Below are 18,433 nucleotides of genomic sequence, written 5' to 3'. Positions count from 1 at the left end.
GTCGAAATTTTTTGTAATTTTTTCAGCGATAATAGTATTATTGGTATTATTAGCTGCCCTAGACATAAGAGAGTTGCCTCCCATTACATACACATGTGTTTCCTCGCCTATATATGCATTATCGTTGTACATTTAGGCATATATATATATATATATATATATATATATATATATATATATATATATATATATACTATCTGGGCCACTCAGAATGGTATTCAAAAGCTACGTAAGATAGTGGCTATTAGGCTAGATGTATTGAATTTGTATGTGGCATCTGTTGTTGCAAACCTACGATACTTTTGTCTAGAGGGGAATTTCAAGGCTACTCTTTATTAATATAGAGAAGATATATATATATATATATATATATATATATATATATATATATATATATATATATATATATAAACATTAAAACAGTCTACACTAATCAATAATTAGTCTATATCGTTTAGGATTGTCTTCTTCGATACTATGTGTGTGTGTGAGAGAGAGAGAGAGAGAGAGAGAGAGAGAGAAAGAGAGAGAGACTACCTAAATAAATACGCGGTGTTGGGTCTTCTATAAATTTTTTTCTTTTTTCCAGCATTATATTGTCATGCATTCTTCTTTCTCAGCAAAAGAAGTTCCGTTTTTCTGAGGAGTATATGCACGAGAAATTCGATATTTCGATAATAATAATGATTGTTTATGCATATTATGTGTGTGCGTGAGTTTGCGTGTGTCCATGTGTGTGTGTATGTGTGTGTCTATGTGTGTGCATTAAAGAGAGAAAGATAGACAAAGACAGAGATAGATAGAGGAGGTTTAGTAAGGGGGTGCCTCGACTAACTCATCTGCGCTGATCAGTGGATAATGGCGAATGAAATGCGTGTAAAGTTAATGTTCGGTTCATTGCATTTGAAACGATGTTCACGCAGGATCAAAAAGACCACTGATTTCAGTCAGGACTTGTTGAATCAAGCCGAAGGTGACGGATTCATGGACCAAACACCATTAGTGATGAGATTTGGTATCACCTCTACGAGCCGGATTCTTAACGGCAGTCGATGAAAATGCACCATTCATATTCCCCAGCAAAGAAGACATCTGAAGACAAAGTGATGCCCGCCGCCTTCTGGTTTCATCCTCCTGGATTTCTTGACACTAGAGTTGGCTGTCAACTCTGACCATTACGTTGGCACGTTGACAAAGCTGAAGTTCCGGATTGCCCATTTAAGGTCAGAGAAAAGGAAAACATTCCGTTTGCAACACGACTACGTCAGGCCACACACAAGTTTGAATACCAAGAATGTGTGACATAGTTCGGCTTGATGGTGCTCTCCCACCCAATGTATATTCCTAACCTCGCACCGTCAAATTTCCACTTGTTTGGTCCTCTGAAGAACGCATTATGCGGCCAGCATTTTCCCAACAAACACCGCCGAAATCACAGCTGTGAAAAAATGGACCGCCTTGACAAGTGCTGACTTTTACGACTGAATCATCAAGGCTCTCGTTTATCGTTCATAAGTGCATTCAGAATGGTGGTGATTGTGTAGAAAAATAAATTCGGGAGCACAAAAGGTTGCTTGTTTTAATGGTACCACGCCGGTCTTTGTAGCTCTTTAAAATAAGAGGCATTACTTTTGGAACGTCTCTCGTATCTCTGTTTGACTTATTAATTTTATCTTGGGAATTTTTTGGAGTATGTCTTTTTCGAAATTGTCTAAATCCCGCACTATTCTCTAGGTACTCACTAAATTTTAGACTAAAGTAATTTGTTATTACTGTCAGTCTTTCATTCCAGATCTTCCATTTAATCTTTATGACTTCTTCCATTTTAGTTAGCAAGATTCTTGTGAATGGTCTGTTACTTGGGGTTAGGATGTCTGTAGTAATCCCAACGTGCTCTTTTCCATCTTCCGGAAGTGTTCCAGGTATTTAAACAGTCTGTGAACATTCTTCTGTGTTGTTAGAATTATTTTTCAAGAGTGCTCCGCCACTGAAATGTTGTTCCACTGTCAGTCCCGATGAGACATGAACAAAAGTTGAACAGACTTCGGTAATGCAGGCCTATTATAGGTGCCCTTTGTTTGGATTTGAAACCGATGATATTAATATTGCTCTGATCTTTTGTAATACACCCCGTGCCAGAATTATATGCAAATCGATATTTTTGTTCTAACTCCGATAGTTTTTAATGAAAATTTGTGAAATTTAGCACGTTATATGGCCACACTAACACAAGCGCAGATCTAAAATTTTAAGCTAATCTGCACAGTAATAAACAATTGGCAGCCATTTTGGTGATTTGCATTTTTTTCATCGTGCCAACTTTATATGCGAACCAATGCTAAAATATGGTCAAGTGCTAAAAGATCATCGAAACATTGATTATTCTAGGAATTTGTAAATTGAGAACAACAATAATAAAGAACAAACAACTTCAATATGGTTTCATAGTACAATCAATATCTTATATAATTGCTATTTTTACTGATAAGCGCAAAAAACTTTGGTTCATTAAAGATGTCAAACTTTCGATTTTATCTGCTGCAGTCAGAATAGCATTCAAGAAGTCATCCTTGGAGTTGTACTGCCTTCCCCCTGAGTAAATATTTTGTTTCAAGATGCTCCACAGATTTTCGATGGAATTTCAATCTGAAGAACAGGCTGGCCATCGCATTATTTTCCCATGTCTGGCAAAAACTTTCTCCAAATATTTAGTGGCTATCCTTGCAGAATAAGACGTGCATTATCATGCATGAATACCGTCTTTTTCCGGAATGCCAAATTCTTCTTCTTGTGCCAGGGTTCCAAATGTTCCTTAATGGAGTCAATGTAGAGTTTGGCGGTAATTTTCACTCCATCTGCGACTCTGAATGGTCCTACCAGCTCGTTGCCAATGATTGCAGCCCAGAACATCATACCACCACCTCCTTGTTGACGCCTATTATGGAGCATTTGAACAATTTTAGACTTCTCAGCTTGACTTAAAGCACCTTTACGTCCCATCTTGCATATAAAGTTGGCACACTGAAAAAAAACTGCAAGTCACCAAAATGGCTGCCGTTTGCTCGCTATTGCGCAGATCAGCTTAAAATTTTATATCTGCACATGCGTTAGTGTTACCGTATAACGTGCGAAGTTTCACGAATATTTATTGAAAACTATCAGAGTCAGAACAAAAATATTGATTTGCATATAATTCTGGCACTGGGTATATATATATATATATATATATATATATATATATATATATATATATATATAATATATATATATATATATATATATATATATATATATATATACGTGTGCACACACACACAAATGTGTGTGTTCTAGAAATAATATAAAAACTAAGGTATAAGATTTCAAATTTTGCCAGCAGGCATGTATGTAAATAAGTATAAGCTGCCCTCTGACTTGAACCGAGCACTAAGCCTGACCTCGAAAACATTGCCTTGAATTAGTTCACACACACACACACACACACACACACACACACACACACACATGTAAATGACTTCTACCTAACTATTGTCTGATTTATAATGTCTTACAGTGTAAGGCATCACAAGTCACCTCCCTAGGGAATATTAATTAAAAAACTGTAAAAAAAATTAAATGAAATAAGTATAAAAATTCAGCCTCAAACTTCTACCTCTATAAACATCCTATGATTTTTTATTTTATTATTTTTATCCTCTATTTTATAGAACTAATCCATTCCCGTGGTGATTTTCTATTTTTCTCTTTACTCTGACCCATTTGCTTTTTTTTTTTTTTTGCTGTTTTTTTTTTTTTTTTGCTTTTTTTTTTTTTTTGCTTTTTTTTTTTTGCTTTTTTTTTTTTTGCTTTTTTTTTTTTTTTTTTTTTGCTCTCACCACCGTCAGTTTAGTTCTACGCTGCGCTTATGTAGCTAAACTGTATAAATAACATTTATATTATTATACTTTTTCAAGTTTTGTTAATTTTTTATTCAAGCTGGGGATGGAGTATCCTACTAGATTCCAGATATTCACCCACTATTTCATACAGTCCAACCGAGAGATCCTTTTAAGATTCTAACCCTATCTTTAAGTGAATTTGTTTGTATGTATATTTACCAGGTAGTTTATTTTTTATTATTTTACTATTTTATCATGATTTTGAGTCCAGTTGCTCCTATAATTACTGGAATTATGGGGATCTTCCTAAGATTTCAGTTTACTTTGTTATTTCGTTATCTTTTCCCTCTCGATTTAACCAAGCATCATTAGGCACACTAACTAAAGTTGCTTCTTTCTTCTTCTCTTACAAGTTCGTGTATTAAATATAAAGTAATCACACTTCTATTTCGAGAAGGTTGTTGGGGCGCTGCGTTATTTCATGCAGCGTGTCTTGGGCAAGAATAGCCTGGTGTCGCCCATCTCTCTCTAGGCTCCGAGCACATACAGCAACTGATATTACTAAATGGTTACCCATTTTAGTACTGACCAGGTTTAATGTCGCTTAACTTCGGTGATAACCGGAACTCGTGTGTCAACGTGATTATGCCGTATAACTCTTCTATCAGAAAGTACCAAAACACTCGTTTTATGCATGTACGTTCAAAGCGAGGCTTTCCCTCTTTTTGCCGTCAGTATTGAAACTATTCGGACCTGTTCATATAAAAATGGTGTAACTGAGTGCAGGAAATTGCATCAGACAAAGCATGAAGCCACCTGATGAAAGGAGTTAAAAATATACCACATTAATGTCAAAAACAAACTAACGATACGTGTGAAATGAATAGGTTCCGACCCAAAACACAGCAATTATTCCCCCTTTTTCAGAAATATCATTTATGGAATGTGAGGACTAAAGGACAAAACAAGAGAAGCAAGAATTACGCAGTTGCAAATCAAGGTCAACTTTCTATCCTCGTTGCGTGAGATTTTGGTTTTATGGAAATCGTTCCAGACAAGGCATGAAGCCAGTTGATGTAAGGGGCTTAAAAAATACTATTCAATATCAAAAATTGGTCAACGATAAGTATTAAATGAAATAGATTCAGACCCAGAAAACAGTATTTCTTCCCTTTGTTGTCAGAAACATTACTCTTGGGGTGTGAGAACTAAAGGACAAGCGAGAGTTACGCAATTGTCGAAAATAACCCCCAGATCCACTTTCTACTCTCCTTATTCTCATTTTCACACAGAATCCCTGTTTCTGAAAAAGTTGTTTGGCTCTTTATTTATTTGTATGTACAGGATTTAGTCCTAAACTAATTTACTGATCATCATGAATTTAAAAAAAACACGGCTGAAATGAGTAGTTAATTTCACTTAGTTTGATGCAGAAGAAGTAGAAGGGCAGTGAAAGACCTTCATAGAAAGTTCACATAATTCCATTTGTTCTTCTTGTTGTTTTTGTGTGTGAATATGTTAACACTGTGCATTGAAAATTATTATCAATTAAAAATTATTTACCCAAAATCAGTTTCTTTTTAATATTTTAATATAGGGTTTTGATAGTATAACATAGTCACAACCGCCCATGTGAAAATTCAAATATGGACCCGCTTCGCATTGAATTTGATCCATATTTGATTAGACAGCAAGGAAGCAAGATTCACTGAATTTCAATTTCTTCTTAAGACTACTTAAGCTTAAGCCTTAAATTTTAGACGTTTTCTAGAATCAAAATTATGCAATGAATTGTGGATTCTATATATAAGCCTTAGTATCATAACTTGATTTTAATTTTCGTAATATGACATAAAAGTGGTATAAAACTGTTTTGTTTAGAGAATGAATTTTAACTGCCCTGTCATGGTACATGATCATTGTTCTAGTATATATATGTATATATATGTATATATATATATGTGTGTGTGTGTGTGTGTGTGTGTGTGTGCTTACTTATGTGGCGGGATAGACAGAGAGAAAGACAGCTGAAACGGCTAAATAGGTACAGGCATGCATAGATGCACCAAGTAAAGCTGAAGCCGAAACAAGGCTGAAGCTTCACTTGTGTCATTCTTAAGAAGATTATAGACTGTGTCTGTCTATTGGACGCGATTATCGTCTTAATCCTAATCCCTTTTAAGTTCTTTCTCAATTAGTTGGAGGCGCAAGCTTCCCTAGACCCACTTCTTTCTCTTATTATTCCCAATGTGTTCCTTCGAGTCACAAGTACTCCCTCTCTCTCTCTCTCTCTCTCTCTCTCTCTCTCTCTCTCTCTCTCTTTCTAGCAACTACTGAAATAAAAAACAGTACAAGAAATAAAATGCTTTAAAATAAAATGTACAAAAAATTTTACATGTAAAAAATTCTCGGTTAAAAAATCAGATTTTCTGAAAAAAATATATTTTCGTTCAAACAAAAAAAGAAAAGGAAACAAAAAAAAGGAATGAAAACAAAAGATACTTATTCTGATGCACAAAAGAGCAACGATCTGTCATAGTACGCACGCAAACGCATTAACAATAGCATTATTCTTTAATCCGGTTGGCCCTCGATACTTTCGGTTTTACATAAAATACTGGAAACCTTGGGCTAAAGAATATCAAGTATTTCTGTTCTTCGGCTGATAGTCAGGAAACTGTGATTTCCGGTATTTCTGCGAAACGGCTGGTATCGCTGACTGATCTTATTAACATGTACTTTTATATGCAATAAAGCATTATATCATTACATACGTAACTGAGCACTCCGGTAATTTTTTGTTGTAATTTTTTTGTATCGTTTTTAGTCGCATGCAAGCGACTATAAGGCACTCCGTCGGTCGGTCTGTCGGTCGGTCTGTCCATATCACTTTTGTGCTTGGCCTTTTTGGTTAAGATCAAAGGTCTGTTATTAATAGATGCTGTTCTTAGCTTTTTAAGCTTTTCTTAGCCTTTTGACCAAGATCAAAATGCAGTATCTATTCCGGCATATACTGCAAGCAAAGACCATATGTGGGGGTGACCCCAAACATAAGACCTTGGTCAATGTAGGGGCAACCCTTCATACAAATTTTAACTATCCAGCTCCCCTACTCCCCGGGGAGTTGGTTCCAATTTCCCCTTCACTCCTCACATTAAAAATCGGCCTTGTGCCAAATTTGCTCGGTGGGGGAGCAAATAAATACAGCTTTTCTTGGCCTTTTGGCAAAGATCAAAGTGTAGTATCTATCCGGCAGATATTGCAAGCCAAGATCATATGTGGGGGACACCCAACATATAAGACTTTGGTCAATGTAGAGGCAGCCCTTCATACCAATTGTCACCATCCAGCTCCCCTACTCGCCGGGGAGTTGGTCCCCATTGCCTCTTCACTCCTCACATTAAAAATCGGCCTGTGCCTAATTTGCTCGGTGGGGGAGCAAATAAATACTCTTTTCTTGGCCTTTTGGCCAAGATCAAAGTGTACTATCTGTTCCGGCAGATACTGCAAGCAAAGACTATATGTGGGGGACACCCCACATATAAGACCTTGGTCAGTGTAAGGGCAACCCTTCATACCAATTGTCACTATCTAGCTCCCCTACTCTCCGAGGAGTGTGTCCCTATTTCCCCTTCACTCCTCACATTAAAAATTGGCTTTGTGCCTAATTTGCTCGGTGTGGTAGCAAATAAATACCAAACCCACATATAAGACCTTGGTCAATGTAGGGGCAACTCTTCATACCAATTGTCACTATTCAACTCCCCTACTCCCCGGGGAGTGTGTCCCCATTTGCCCTTCACTCCTCACATTAAAAATCGGCCTTGTGCCTAATTTGCTCGGTGGGGGAGCAAATAAATACGAGCTTTTCTTGGCCTTCGGGCCGGGATCAAAGTGTAGTATCTGTTCTCTGATACATACACAGCGATAGGCAGTGTTGTTCTGGCGACACATTCTCGTGCCCGGCGAGCTTGTTGGGTAGCGTTCTGTCCGCACCCCCACTTGGTCTGTCTTTCTCTGCTCTCCCCCCTCACGGGGGGATCCGAGCTGATAATTTACGACCTTCCCACGAGGGAGGGTCGGAAACACTTTCTCTCTTCCCTCCACTAACTTCCCACTCCCTCTCTCAGTTCTATCTCCCCTCTTGCCGCCTTTGGCGCCACTTCTTTTTGGCGCCAAAGTCGGCTCCCACTTTGGACGCCGACTCCACGTCACTCATTTTGGTGAATTATACAGGGAAGAGAGAGCTTTTTTCAAAAATGGACACCCCCAGCCCGGGGACCACCAATACCGATACCCCCAGCCAGGGGGCTACCACAAGAAAAACTGCTCCCCAAGAGGACGACTCCCCAACAGGGGAAGCAAAAAGCAACGGGGCATACCGCCCGGACACTAAACCGAAGGACGCCCCCCAGAAGGGAGAAAACTCACCAGCAGCTCTCCAAGAGGGCGACTCCCCACAAAGGGGAGAAAAAACAATGTTGGACGGGGCATCCCGTTCCGACAACAAAAATCAAGAGGCAGTAGCCCCAAAGGACGATAAGGGAGACAGTGCTCCCCAAGAGGGCGACTCCCCACAAAGGGGAGAAAAAACAATGTTGGACAGGGCATCCCGCTCTGACAACAAAAATCAAGAGGCAGTAGCCCCAAAGGACGATAAGAGAGACAGTGCTCCCCAGGAGGGCTACTGCCCCAAAAGGGGAGCAAATCAAGAAAACGAGGGGGCATACAGCCTAAACCTCCCCAAAACAAAAGGGGCAAAAGCTCCCAAGGACAATAAAGAGGACAATGCTCCCCAGGAGGCCGACTCCCCAAAAAGGGAAGTATTTCCTGGAAGAAGTATAGAGCAGGGAGAGTCGGTCCCAAAGGAAAGCGGAAAGGGAAATGCCCCTCAAAATAGCAACCCTTCCGCCAAGGAACAGCAAAAACAGTCCAACCTCACCAAAGATCCAACACCAACAAGAGGGTCGGCATTGGGGGAAGACTGTAGAGAAGCAACTGTCCCCTCAAGAGTATAGAGACTTGTACTTGACCAAGTACAGACAATACATAGAGGGGGCAGAAATTAAACCAGTGCCAGGCGCTTGGGAGGCAATCGAAGACAGAGTGCTCTCCCTCATCATCTCGGATATGCCGGAAAACCGCCTCCTAGGGATGAAAAAGGAAGACATGGCAGGGCTCCTACACAAGCTAAACATCCCGGTATTATACTTGTACCAGAGGAGCTATGCCATGTGGGACATCCTCCTACCCACCAAGGAAGATGCGGAGAGACTCTCCCTCCAAGAAATAAAGCATGGGAGAGTCAAACTAACACCTGAATACCAGGGCAAGAGAAGGACTCGGGTGCAGGTATTTAATGTGCCAACCCAAATACCTGCGGAAGTATTAGGATGCCTCTTCAGCCAGTACGGTGAGGTAGAACAGGTGACCCCAGTACGGTCAAAAACTGGGACTCACCTGGGCTGCTACACAATAGCAATGAGGCTGAAGAGGGAAGGTTTTCAAGCAATACCACCGCTGCTGACATACAAAGACGCCAGCATAACGGTAGTGGTGGAGGGCCGTCGTCCACACTGTTGGTTCTGCCAAAAGCAGGGCCACATGGCTAGGAGTTGCCCCCAAAGGGTAACCCCTAATCCAATAACCCAAAAGGCGGTCACAACCCCTGAGACAACGCCCGCACCAAAACAGGCGGCAACAACCCCTGCAACTGCAGCACCAACCCCAGCTCCAAGGAAAACCCAAACCACCCAGGAGGCCAAGGGGGAAGAATGGAGCACGGTAGTGAGACAAAAGCGGAAACACATAATCCCTTCTGCCACCGTCCCACCACCAGCCCAAAAATCGAGGCAAGAGCCTCTGCAAATGCAGCAACAACAACAGCCACCGCAGCCAATGCCGCGGAAACAACTGCAGCAACAACTACTGCAGCAGCAAAATCAGCAAGTGCAGCAGAAGCAGCAGCAGCAACGACACCAGCGAGAGCAGCAACAACAAAAACAGCTGCAGCAGCAAATAGAGGAGCAGACACAACCAACGGTCCCCACACCAATCGAGACGGGGATCAAGCGGAGAAAAGACTGCTCCTCTAAGGATGAATCCACAAGTGAGTGGGAGAGGAACTCAACCTCACCTCTCCCCGGTTCATTCGAAAGAATGAAAAAGAAAAACAAAAGAAGAAAAGAGGAAGAAAAGGTGGCCCCCACTCCCTGTGAACATACACCACCCCTAACAACAAAATCCACTTCCACCCCCAAACCACACACTGCAACAACACCAGACACCGCACCAACACCAGACACCGCACCAACACCAGACACCGCACCAACACGAGACACCACACCAACACCAGACACCGCACCAACACCAAACACCACACCAACACCAGACACCACACCAACACCAACACCAACACCAACACCAGGCACCACACAAACACCCGTCCCCACACCAAGGCAAACTGAGCCACTACCCCAAAAAGAAAATGAAAAGAATGAACCGAGGGAGAGGAGAGACTCCTCTGCCTCTTGCAGACCAAAGGTCCTTGCCCCTGAGGAACTATGTAATGTAGACCCTCTATCTGTGGCCACAGACATTTCCCATCAGCAGAGGAAAAACTTAAAACCTCTGCTCGATTACAAACAGATAGAGGGGAAAGACGTAAATATCCCCTCAAATTTCCCGGACGCCCCACTCCTAATAACCTTTGTCAGAACTCCAGAGGCCTGCAAGACCAACTTGTGGACAAGGCTGCAGGCCGCTGAAGGGGCGTTTCCGGGAATTGAACTGGTGAAAAAAAATGACCCTTCTCTTGATGAACTGTCAAAACAATGCAAGGGAAGGGTCCCCGTGTTGGTCCATCCGTCACTCTATAGGGCCCTTAAATTGACTTACCCTTTGGATGTCGGCGGCATTGTGAGAGAAGGTCAGGACATGAAAAACCTGACCACCTTGAGCATTGCACACAACGTCGGTGTCCTTTCCCCGGCTGACTTCGGAGCTGAGTGTAACACACCTTAAGGTAGGTACCATGGCTTTGAATTTGGCTAGTCTGAATGCGAGGGGCTTGAGATCATCGGGCCGGGCGGCTCGCCTCCGGCACGACCTCTTGTCCCTGGGAGTGGATGTTGCTGCGATTCAGGAGACGCATTTCGTTTCCTCTGTGGACTGTCAGGTGCTGGCCCGAGACTTTGAGGTTTTCTCAGCATATGGCAGCCCACGGGGGAAGGGAGTTTCCGTGCTGGTTAAACGTACCCTGTCGGCGACGGTCGACGTTGTCCATAGAGATGCGGTGGGCAGGCTGGTTGTGGCCGATGTTGCCGTAAAAGATTCTGTGTTTCGGGTGATTGCGGTTCATGCGCCCAGCACCGCTCGTGAGAGGGTCTCATTCTTCAGTCAGCTTGACGCGTTTGTAGATTGTCGGAAGCGGGTAGTGCTAATGGGGGATTGGAATTCCATCTTAGACCCCGACATAGATAAGGTAGGAGGCGGAGCTAGAGGATCGGAGAGGTGCGAGTCCAGCCTGGCTGATCTGATGGCTAGATGCGGTCTGGTCGACAGGTTTCGGTTCGAGCATCCAGGGCGGGAGATGTGGACGTGGACCAATAGTGTTTCCTCCTATCCAAATACCTATTTGGACAGGATGTTAGTTAGGAGAGGCGAAGTAGACTTCTTATCTTGTCCCACGTTCACTTGGCTAGGCCAGACGGACCATAAATTAGTTATGGCCCGGCTGAAGCTAGGAAATAGGCCTAAGTTAGCGGGGTACTGGAAGTTAAACACCTCCCTTCTGGAGATACAAGACTTCCAAGATCAGTTAAGAGAATTGATTAAAAAGGCACTAGTGGGGGCGGTTACCGGGAGTAAGTGGTGGTTAGGTCTCAAAGCCAAGATCAGAAGCTTCTCCGTCAAGTATGCCCAGCGCCTCGCACTAGATAAGGCCAAGACAAAGAAGAAGCCAGAGCAGAAACTAGCCCAGTCTACGGGGGAGGGTGATAGGGTTAGTCAGGAACTAGCTAAGCAGGACCTTCTACGCGAGACTAGCGAGCGTTACGAAGGCCAAGTAGTTAGAGCTAGGCTTAGAAAGATAGGCAACGAAGCAGTCAATTCTGATGCAGACGTGCGCCGTGAGGTTTCTAGGCGTGGCTCGGACAAATACATTGCAAAAATCAAACATCCGAATGGACGCACCCTGGAATCGACTCGGGAGATCTGCGAGGGGTTTCGAGAACATTTCGAGGAGCGTTTTACGCAGCAGCCCGATCTTCCGGTCCTTGAGTTTAGCGACTATTTGGCCGACTCTCCCCGCCTCGAGGCGGCTAGAGCGGCTGGTTGCAAGGGCCGGGTGACGGAGCAGGAGGTCTTTACTGCGCTGAAGCAGGTCAGCTGTGACAGATCGCCAGGACTTGATGGTCTGCCATACGAACTGCACTTGAGGCTGTCGCCCATGTTTCTGCCTCTTCTGACGGATATGTTCAACCATTGGTTTGCTCAGGGATCCATCCCAGGGCAGGTGACCAAGGGAGTGATCACATTGCTAAAGAAAGGTGACGGGCATGGAGGGGAAGAGTTAGACGACTACAGGCCCATAACTCTGCTAAACACAGAGTTGAAGATTTTGGCCAAGGTCCTGTCGAATCGGCTGCAGGTTGTTATCGACGAGTTGGTTGAACCGGAACAGAACTACGCTGTGAAGGGGAGATCGATTCAGAACAACTTGCACCTGATCCGCATGATCCTAGAGGGGGGAATAGATGACGACACGGAAGCCGCGCTGATAAACTTAGATCAGTCCAAAGCTTTCGATAGGGTCGACCATCGTTTCCTGGCATCTGTCTTAGAGGCCGCTGGTTTTAAACCGGACTTTTGCAAGTGGATCTCCATAATGTATCGACAGCCCATGGCTGTCGTGCAAGTCAACGGAAAGCGCTCGAAACCCTTTGTTATCTCTCGGTCGGTTCGTCAGGGTTGTCCGCTGTCGCCCCTGCTTTATGTCCTGGCTTTGGAGCCTCTTCTCCGCAAGCTGAGACATGGGGAGGCAAATTCGGCCCTGCGTGGAATGGCTCTGCCTGGCGGCTCAGCTGCCAAGGTATCCGCGTTCGCCGATGATGTCACGATCTTCGTGTCGGGCTTCAGAGACATTGAGGTCGTGTCGGAGGCACTCACACAGTACGAAAGAATTACAGGGGCCAAGATAAACCGCAACAAGTCGGTAGGACTGCGGTTGGGCGCATGGAGTGGCAACGCAAACCTCCCTGCGCCCTTCAGCTGGACAGATGGCCCGGTCCGGATCCTCGGCGTGTGGTTCGGACCGGGTCTCCAGCTTGACAAGAATTGGTTGGAGGTACGGTCAAAGGTGGAGGCTGCAGTCAATTCGTGGCTTCCTAGGAAACTTTCCTTAAAGGGTAGAGCTGAGGCGTGCGCCACTTACATCTTTTCTCTCATCCTTTACCGACTGGCCGTACTTCCCCTGCCTGCACAACACCTAAAAGCTCTTGTCGAACTCTTGTCCTCGCTCCTTTGGGACAGAGGAAGACACTGGGTGAGCAGACAGGTCTGTATTCAACGTCCGTGTGAGGGAGGCTTGGGAATGCCGGACTTGAAGTGTCATCGAGATGCTGAGAGGCTGGCCTTCCTGAGCCACTATATGCAGGATGACCAACCGTGGCACCCCGTGGTTACTGCCGCCTTCCCCGACCTCGTTCTCGACCCTTCCATCGAGAGCCATCGCAGGCCGCGGGGAGAATCTGCCTACATGAAAGAGTGCCGAGCCGCGCTAAAACGACTACCAAGGTTCAGTGACCTTGTGACTGCTACCCGTAGGGAACTCCACAGGGATCTAGTGAAGGGGGCCGCTGACGACCCGCTATGCGCGCGTTTGGGGCGGCAGCAGAGTGAGATCCGCTCCGCGTGGAGCTGGGCGCCAGGTTCGAGTCATCTGAACAATTCGGAGTTCTCTCTGACCTGGCGATTGGCCCGAAATGCACTTCCACTCAACAACATACAATGCAGTTCCGGGTTTTTGGAGTCGCCTGATTGTCCCCGTTGTGGGACAACGGCCGTGGAAACTACGGATCACGCTTTCTTCGATTGCCGCGAACTCCGCCAGTACTGGTCGTATGTCAGTGGGGTGACGGCTCGCATCGATCCTGAGCATCCTCGCCCAATTACTGTATCCAATGTTGTGGACAACGTGAGGCCGCCGTGGGACCGGGAAAGACAAATGGTCTACGTTACGATCCTGGCCGTGGCGAGAATGGTGATTTGGACGTCGCGTCTGCAAGGTTGCCGGGGGGTGTTGTCTTTTTCTGATCAAGATCTGATCGCGTTCTTTAAACACCAACTACGGGTGAAGATCAGATGTGATAGAAGAAGGCTGCATCGCGCGGCATTTGACAGAAGATGGATACATGTGGCAAGTCTGTGTGTACGAAGAGGAGCCAAATTTGAATACGTGTTCCCCGCCTAGGTGTGGAACGCGCAGTTCTGTAAAGTAAAATTAAACAAGTAGTCTCTCAGCTAGCTGAGTGTGTGTTCTATCCCTCCCCGATTAGGAAGCCTCCAAGATCCCCATCCCCTCTTACCTGCAATTTTTGTTCTCACCCCTTCCTTTAAATTTTACCCATCTTGGAGAAAAAGAAATACAAACTAACCTCCATCCCTTACCCACAAAAATTTTCTTTTCTCCATTCACCCCCATCTAGAGGGCATCCCCACCTAGAGACTGACCCGCAGAAGCGAGGTTCCTTTTACAAACCTAGTGGAACGGGCAGTCTATCAATTAGACGGGGTTGGGAGGGTCCTACTAATCACTTTTTGTTTTTTCTTCCCCCGCCCTCGACACAAATGAATTATTGTTACCATTTTATTGTTATCTTTTTTGTTTTTACACGTCAATAAAAAATGTTTTAAAAAAATTGGGAGTTACTAGGACGCCCCCCAATATGAAAGGGTGAATGCGGTATTATGGTGAAAGAAGATACTAGCTGGGAGAAACTTTTGACTTTGTTTAGTTCTGGAGTGACAAGGATGACCAACGACCCCAAAAATTCCCCCCTTTTGAGTTGGCCATGTGCCTAAGTTTTTTGTTCAACGTTAATTTTGAATGTATTTTTTAACATGAATAAAAGATTTAATATCTCAAAGTGTAGTATCTGTTCCGGCAGATGCTGCACTTAAGACAATTTGTACCAGTCAATGGAGGGGAAACCCTCTATACTGGGACAATTATTATTTTTGGTAACCAGAGTGCCCCCTTTTTGCCTACTTTTAGGGGAGCTGGTTTTTACCTCACATTAAAAACGGCCTTGTGCCTAATTTGCTCAGTGGGGGAGCAAATAAATACCATCTGTTCCGGCAGATGCTGCACTTAAGATAATTTGTACCAGTCAATGGAGGGGAAACCCTCTATACTGGGACAATTATTATTTTTGGTAACCAGAGTGCCCCCTTTTTGCCTACTTTTAGAGGAGCTGGTTTTTACCTCACATTAAAAACGGCCTTGTGCCTAATTTGCTCAGTGGGGGAGCAAATAAACACCATCTGTTCCGGCAGATGCTGCAAGCTATGACTAGCAAAGACCAGATGTGGGGGAAACCCCACATGCCTGACCTTTAACCAGCTCCCATTTCCCACCTCTCGGGAGCTGGTCCCCATTTTCCCTTCCCCCTCCCTTTACTCCTCACATTAAAAATCGGCCTTGTGCCTAATTTGCTCGGTGGGGGAGCAAATAAATACCATCTGTTCCGGCAGATACTGCAAGCTATGACTAGCTATGACTAGCAAAGACCAGATGTGGGAGCAACCCCACATGCCTGACCTTTAACCAGCTCCCATTTCCCACCTCTCGGGAGCTGGTCCCCTTTTTCCCTTCCCCCTCCCTTCACTCCTCACATTAAAAATTGGCCCTGTGCCTAATTTGCTCGGTGGGGGAGTAAATAAATACCATCTGTTCCGGCAGATACTGCAAGCAAAGACCATATGTGAGGGCGACCGCACATATAAGACTTTGGTCAATGTAGGGGTAACCCTTTATATCAATTGTCACTATCCAGCTCCCCTACTCCCCAGGAAGCTGGTTCCCATTTCCCCTTTACTCCTCACATTAAAAATCGGACTTGTGCCTAATTTGCTCGGTGGGAGAGCAAATAAATACTCTTTTCTTGGCCTTTTAGCCAAGATCAACGTGTAGTATCTGTTCTCACTACACCGTGTAGTATCTGTTCTCACTGTACTTATGTTTGTAACTTTGTGATATAAAGTGGGGGATCACTTTTCTGTATTAATTTAATGTAAAATGATCACCCACTTTACAATCAGTCAGTCTCAAAGCCATTTAAGTCATTCTCCAGATCATTCAAGTTGTTTTTGAAGGATTCCAGTTATTTTTTAAGCATTCAAGTCATTTTTAAGGTCATTCAATTCATCCTTAAGTTCATTAAAGTCATTCTAAGTCATTTACTTTTTATTTATTTAAGTAATTTCAGCCCATTTTTCGATCATTTTAGTTTATCTTTAAGAATTTCACGTCAATCCTACATTCATGCATTCATTTATTACACGAGAGCACGCGACTAATGGCTATCGGCCTTGTTAATTGTTAAGTTCAAATAAAGTATAGTAAAATGTCGTTTCAGCCATTTACGGATGAACAGTCTCATGATATTAAAAATGTATAAATACAAAATGAATGCAACTAGTGGATTCCTCGAGTGGATTATTCGAGAAACGCTGCACACACGCGTGTGTTTATATAAGAAAGAAAGAAAGAAAGAAAGAGAGAGAAAGAGAGAGAGAGAGAGAGAAGATGGAGAGAGTGGCGATAATGGGGGGGGGGTGATGTAACTCGTATGTGTTCCAAATACGGAGACGCCCTTGAACGTTTTGATAAATGCAAGGAGGTTGGATTAAAACATGAGATAGACGATTTACGATTCATAAAGTGAGAAGAAGTGGGAGGTGGGGACGGCAAATATTCGGCAAGAAAAAGATTTACTTCATTCTATGTGATATTTCGGTATATTTTTATACTTTCCTCAAATGTGAAAATGTTGTGTCATCGGTGATGCCACCACGAATAAGGAAAGATAATAGATAGGGGAAATAAAGAAAAAAGAAGAAGAAAAGGGGGGAAAGAAAAAGAAAAGAGGAAAAGGAAGGAGATATTCCTAAATAGGTGTAATTTACAATTAACTCACCAAATCTACCATGTATTTCTGTTTATTACTCTCACACTCCCTCTCTACCTCTCCCTCTCCCTCTCTCTCTCTCTTCCTCTCCTTCTCTTTCTCTCTCTCTCTTTCTCTCTCACACATACACACACTTTAGGCTGTTTGAACATTTTCTTCGTATTATATAGTTTTTATCGCTTTCGTTTCCATTCCTCTTTCCCTCTCCCCTCCCTCTCTCTCTCACACACACACACACGCGCACGCGCGCACACGCACACTTCAGGCTGTTTGAGCATTTTCTCCGTATTATATAGTTTCTATCGCTTTTGTTTCCATCTCTCTCTCTTTGTTTCTCTCTCTCTCTCTCTCTCTCTCTCTCTCTCTCTCTCTTTATCGATTTATTAATAGTCAAAGATAAAATTAACTATAGGGTGGAATGATAAAATTATCTTCCTAAAAAAGGCGACATGGTTCCATTTCGGTTTGATAACAACCCGTTTTGTTATTGTTTTTTGTTTTGTTTTGCTTGTTTTGTTTTTGTTACAGACCATCTACTAGTTGGCCATTTGTGTACAAATCCCAAGAGCGATAGGCGCCTTCTATCATGTCTGAAAGTGACACAATATTCAACGAGCGAGATCGGAGATGCGCCGCTGTACAACTCATACTCTCTACCGATCCAAGTTTTGACAACAGAACTATTGCCAGCACCCTCAAAATGCAAATCTGAACGGTTCAACGAAACGGTTATGATCTTTGGTGTGGTTTCAAGTGAGGGCCACATCAAGCCAGCTCACATCTGCGAAGTTGTCTTGAAAGTCAACACCCAAGTGTTCCTGAATATACTGAAGAATGTGATGATCCCCTGGTGGCCGCTGACAGACCCTAAGTGTGACAGCAGAGCCTACAAGTCAAAAGAGACCCAGGCTTGGCTTCAAAAGGAGTGCTACGATTTTGTACCGTTTTCTCCAACCTGAAGCCGCTGGACTACTTCGTTTGGTCATACGTCAAGAACATCACAAACATGACCTCCCATGACATCAAAGCCAGCCTGATCGCCGCCATCAGCCAAGTATCCGTCAAGCTCCGGCCGGTGCTTGTGGAAAAGGCATGCTCCCAGTTCCGGACCCGTATCGAAACGGTGAAAGTGGCTACATTGACTACATAATCAAGTTGCTTGAATTGATTTTTTTCAATAAAAGTTTTAAAATAAAGTTGTAGTGTTGTTTTCTTTAGAGCGACAAACTTATCGTTCCACCCTGTATATAACAGGAAATTTGAGTGGTCTATTTTAAACAATAGGAAATATCACTACAATATTAATACTATTTAACACATAGGCAAAGATAAAAGAGAGAGACCGGATTTATAGTAAACAGAAAA

General features: G+C 43.6%; 1 pseudogene; it reads left to right on the top strand.

Moving 5' to 3' along the window:
- Positions 1–16,034: 16,034 nt before the first annotated feature.
- On the top strand, positions 16,035–16,189 carry LOC145291742 (U2 spliceosomal RNA; annotated as a pseudogene).
- Positions 16,190–18,433: the final 2,244 nt, after the last annotated feature.

This window comes from Euprymna scolopes, chromosome 12 (assembly GCF_053919585.1).
Source record: "Euprymna scolopes isolate OS-2025 chromosome 12, ASM5391958v1, whole genome shotgun sequence".
Taxonomy (NCBI): Eukaryota; Metazoa; Mollusca; class Cephalopoda; order Sepiida; family Sepiolidae; genus Euprymna; species Euprymna scolopes.
Note: the sequence above shows the minus strand (reverse complement) of the source record. Positions and strands in the feature narration are given on the sequence as shown.